This window comes from Garra rufa, unplaced genomic scaffold (genome assembly GCF_049309525.1).
Source record: "Garra rufa unplaced genomic scaffold, GarRuf1.0 hap1_unplaced_003, whole genome shotgun sequence".
NCBI lineage: Eukaryota > Metazoa > Chordata > Actinopteri > Cypriniformes > Cyprinidae > Garra > Garra rufa.
Genome location: NW_027394278.1, coordinates 7705769 through 7711460, shown reverse-complemented (window position 1 = coordinate 7711460; position 5692 = coordinate 7705769).

Here is a 5692-nt window from a genome sequence, read left to right as displayed (position 1 = left end):
CGGAGAAAGAAACGGTGAATGCGCGATCAGACTTAAGTGACGTAACGCCGGCAAAGCCCCGCGTTCGTCACTCTGTGCAGTTTTTGATCAGTGTTATGTGAGGATCTGCGCCTCTCGCCTTATCGAGCGGCTCTATCCTTCTGAGCAAATCGGAGCAGAACGCTGTCACCTATGATTCTATATTGCTGACAGCTTCATATTTCAGTGCGCCTCTCGCCTGGGCCACGCCCACGCTGAGGCTGCATGCTCTGAGACAGACAGCTCTCTCTGCGAGTGTTTACGTCTGGATCTGCTTTGCTCACAGCTCGATTTCTCAATGAAGACGGCCCCGCCCCTCCCCTCGTCTGCTACGAGCAGAACTGAGAGGATGTGCGCAGCGTTTTAAACTGCCTATGTTTATACAAAGATCATCAGTACTCCTCTTTTTGAGCGGTTTGATCTTTTTAGGTGGATTAAAGGAGAATGCTGTCACTGTGATCATTACTGACAGCTTCAATTTGGATGCGTCCTGGCCACGCCCACGCTGAGGCTGCGCTCGTTGAGACGATGAGTGTTATGTCTCGCTGGCGGCTCGTTTCTCAATGAAGACGGCCCCGCCCCTCCCCTCGTCTGCTACGAGCAGAACTGAGAGGATGTGCGCAGCGTTTTAAACTACCTATATGTTAATACAAAGATCATCATTACTCCTCTTTTGAGCGGTTTGATCTTTTAGGTGGATTAAATGAGAATGCTGTCACTGATCATTCTGACAGCTTCAAATTGGATGCGTCTGGGCCATGCCCACGCTGAGGCTGCGCTTGTTGAGACGATGAGTGTTATGTCTCGCTGGCGGCTCGTTTTCTCAGTGGAAAATGTTGTGACCCCTGGGCCCTTTCTGACAGCGTCCTCACAACCTGCCATTGTCATAACGGTCAGTTGCTCGAACCAATGCAACCCCTTGCCACGCGGGCCGAGGCCTGGCAAGCCATCCCCGGAGTGTCAAGTGGGTTCTGGGCATAATAGAACGAGGTTACACACGTCAGTTCGCTTGAAGACCACCACGCTTCAGCGGGGTCTCCACCTCAGTTCACAGCAAAGACGTAGAAGTTTTGCGTACGGAGGTGAGGAATTTGTTGGCAAAGGTGCCGTAGAAACGGTTCCCCCAACACAGAGCGAGTCAGGCTTCTACAGCCGTTTCTTCCTCGTTCCAAAGAAGGATGGCAGTCTAAGACCCATCCTCGACCTCAGACGTCTGAATCGCGCCCTCATGAGACGGCCGTTCAGAATGCTTACGCTAAAGCAGATCCTCTCGCAGATATGCACAGAGGACTGCTTTTGCTCACTGGATCTGAAAGATGCATACTTCCATATCCAGATTGCCCCCCGTCACAGGCAATTCTTGAGATTCGCCTTCGAGGTATTGGCTTATCAATATACAGTCCTTCAGTTCGGACTGTCCTTAGCTCCCCGCACGTTTACGAAGTGCATGGACGCAGCGCTTTTCCCACTGAGACAGATGGGAATCCGCGTCTCGAATTACCTCGACGACTGGCTCATCCTGGCCCAGTCGGAGGACGAGCTAATACACCACAGATCCATAATCCTCAGCCACTTAGTGTGCCTAGGACTCAGGGTCAATTTTGCCAAGAGCGTGCTGTCTCCCAGCCAACGTATTTCATTCCTGGGAGCAGTTTTCGACTCAACCCGAATGGAGTTGCGCCGCAACGAGCCCAGGCTATTTGCAGGCTCGCGGCCTCCTTCAAAGTCGGAGCCCTTCGCCCTCTCAAGGCTTTTCAGAAGATGCTCGGCCTGATGGCCTCGGCATCCCCAGTACTTCAGTTGGGCCTGCTTCAAATGCGCCCTCTGCAGTTCTGGCTGAAACCAAAGGTTCCTCCTCAAGCCTGGCGTCTAGGACGCCTACGTATCAAGGTAGATCAGGCCTGTGTCACAGCTCTGATTCCTTGGAAGAACTCTCAATGGATGGAACAGGGCGTTCCCCTGGACATGGTATTCAGAAGGAAAGTGGTCTCGACAGATGCCTCCAACTCAGGTTGGGGGTCACTGTGCGACAGCCAGCCTGCATTCGACCAATGGTCGAAAGCAGAGAGTCGCCTTCACATCAACTGCCTAGGAACGCTAGCAGTGTGTTTAGGCCTCCACACCCTTCTGCCGGTCTTAAAGGGACACCACGTCTTAGTCCGCTCGGACAGTATGACAGTGGTGTCTTACATAAATCACCAGGGAGGTCTTTCGTCGAGACATCTATCACGTTAGTGAAACGTCTCCTAAAGTGGGCTCAACTGCACTTCCGCTCGTTGAGAGCAACACATGTGCCAGGCAGGCTGAACCAGGGAGCAGACATGCTGTCTCGGAGCAACGTCTCCTCAGACGAGTGGATGCTTCACCCCCAAATGGTTCAGGAAATATGGGCGGTCTTCGGCAAGGCGCAAGTAGATCTTTCGCCTCAGAAGACAATTATCACTGCCCAATCTATTTTTCAAAGGAACAGGATGTATTGGCCCGCGAGTGGCCCAATCTCCTTTTGTATGCGTTTCCCCCGACTGCCCTGGTACCAAGGGTCATAAGGCGAGTCAGGGAGCAGAAGCTCAAAGTCCTGTTAGTGGCCCCATTCTGGCAGAACCAGCATTGGTTTCCAGATCTTCCTCGGCTGCTTTCAACAGCGCCGTGGCCCATTCCACTGAGACGAGATCTCTTAACGCAGGCAAACAGAACGCTATGGCACCCCCCACCGGAATTGTGGGCGCTGCACGTATGGTCTCTCGACGGGAGCCTACAAGTCTCCCTGAGGCCGTTTTGAGCACTATCTCTCAAGCCAGAGCACCCTCTACAAGGCGGCTCTATGATCTTAAGTGGTCTGTCTTTTCCGCCCGGTGTTCCACCCGCGGTGCAGATCCGAATTTATGCGACATATCAGTGATATTGTCCTTCCTTCAGGAGCTATTGGACAAGGGAAGATCTCCCTCCACGCTCAAGGTCTATGTGACAGCCATAGCGGCATTCCATTACCTTATAAATGGTCAATCTGTGGGAAAGAACGATCTGGTCGTTCGTTTCTTGAAGGGGTCAAGAAGGCTTAACCCCCCTTCGCCCCATCACAGTCCCTTCTTGGGACCTACCCACGGTGCTGAGGGCTCTGAGAAGCCCTCCCTTTGAGCCGCTTCAGTCCACTGACCTTCGCCCTCTAACGCTGAAAACTGCCCTGCTTTTAGCATTGGCATCAGTCAAACGTATGGGTGAACTACAGGCGCTCTTTGTGAGCCCCATATGCTTGGAATTCGGGCTAAATGACTCTAAAGTCATCCTGAAGCCAAGACGTGGTTATGTACCTAAAAGTCTCTCGACGCCATTCAGAGACCAAATTATTTCCCTCTTGGCTCTTCCTCCTTCGGAGCAAGACCAGGATTTTAATCCCCTCTGCCCCGTTAGGGCATTGAGGTGTTATGTAGAGCGTTCTGCTTCCTTTAGGCAGTCAGAACAGCTGTTTGTGTGTTTCGGTGGCCGCGCCAAGGGGTCTTCGGTCACGAAACAGGTTATCCAAATGGATAGTGGAAGCCATCATGCTGGCTTACTCTTCTTTGGGCCTACAATGTCCCATGGGGGTAAGAGCCCATTCGACTAGAGGCATCGCCTCGTCCTGGGCCTGGTCTAGTGGCGTTTCCATAGCAGAAATTTGTGCGGCGGCCGGCTGGGCCTCGCCGTCCACATTTGCTAGATTTTATAATCTGGACGTCCCGGTCTTACAGACTCGGGTGCTTTCTGCATAATGGGATAACTGTTACCAGTAATAAATGTTATGTGGTACGCTTTGGCCTCAGTTGGAGCTCCAAACTGCACTTAAATCCCTGGAACGGATGTTTATCACGTTATCTTGATTAAACAGATTGGCCCATACTAGCCCTTCAGTGCTAGGGCCGTGTCAGTCGTTCCTCTACCATAGCAACGGCGGGATTGTACTGGTTCCCCATAAGCGTCTTCGACGCAGTACGAGTGAAAGTATCGAAAGGGAACGTACTCGGTTACTTTCGTAACCTCGGTTCCCTGAGATACGGGAACGAGTACTGCGTTGCTGGCCGTGCTATGTAGCTGCACGACTCAGTCGTCGCTTCAGTCGAAGTACCTGAGATCCTATGGCTAAATGCACGCTTATATAGCCAGATACTCCGCCCCTTTTGGCGCAATCGGGCGCGAATCATCGCCATAGGCTCGTGCAGCTCCGCTGCCGAGCCATTGGTTCGTCTTTTTATCACTGCACGAACCAATGGCCGTGCAGTTACACTGCGTTATTGAAATGCTTCAGTCTCAGGAGAAAAAGGAGCTTTTCCCATAAGCGTCTTCGACGCAGTACTCGTTCCCGTATCTCAGGGAACCGAGGTTACGAAAGTAACCGAGTACGTTTTCTGACATTTCAGGGTCTAACTTCAAAAATCATGCAAAACACTTCTAACACCTTCAGATATGTTTCTCTGTGTTGCAAAATAGGTTTTATTCATGCACAGACTGCAAAGTTAAAGTGGGACCAAGATTCAGCTTGCATTGCCTGAACCAACTTTGTTCTGCGCTGAAAAGCTGTTTTCTGACATTTCAGGGTCTAACTTCAAAAATCATGCAAAACACTTCTAACACCTTCAGATATGTTTCTCTGTGTTGCTAAATAGGTTTTATTCATGCACAGAGTGTAAATTTAAAGTGGGACAGAGATTCAGCTTGCATTGCCTGAACCAACTTTGTTCTGCGCTGAAAAGCTGTTTTTTTCTGACATTTCAGGGCCTAACTTCAAAAATCATGCAAAACACTTCTAACACCTTCAGATATGTTTCTCTGTGTTGCTAAATAGGTTTTATTCATGCACAGACTGCAAAGTTAAAATGGGACCGAGATTCAGCTTGCATTGCATGAACTAACTTTGTTCTGCGCTGAAACGCTGTTTTCTGACATTTCAGGGACTAACTTCAAAAATCATGCAAAACACTTCTAACACCTTCAGATATGTTTCTCTGTGTTGCGAAATAGGTTTTATTCATGCACAGACTGCAAATTTAAAGTGGGACAGAGATTCAGCTTGCATTGCCTGAACCAACTTTGTTCTGCACTGAAACGCTGTTTTCTGACATTTCAGGGTCTAACTTCAAAAATCATGCAAAACACTTCTAACACCTTCAGATATGTTTCTCTGTGTTGCAAAATAGGTTTTATTCATGCACAGAGTGTAAATTTAAAGTGGGACAGAGATTCAGCTTGCATTGCCTGAACCAACTTTGTTCTGCGCTGAAAAGCTGTTTTCTGACATTTCAGGGTCTAACTTCAAAAATCATGCAAAACACTTCTAACACCTTCAGATATGTTTCTCTGTGTTGCAAAATAGGTTTTATTCATGCACAGACTGCAAAGTTAAAGTGGGACCAAGATTCAGCTTGCATTGCCTGAACCAACTTTGTTCTGCGCTGAAACGCTGTTTTCTGACATTTCAGGGTCTAACTTCAAAAATCATGCAAAACACTTCTAACACCTTCAGATATGTTTCTCTGTGTTGCAAAATAGGTTTTATTCATGCACAGAGTGTAAATTTAAAGTGGGACAGAGATTCAGCTTGCATTGCCTGAACCAACTTTGTTCTGCGCTGAAACGCTGTTTTCTGACATTTCAGGGTCTAACTTCAAAAATCATGCAAAACACTTCTAACACCTTCAGATAT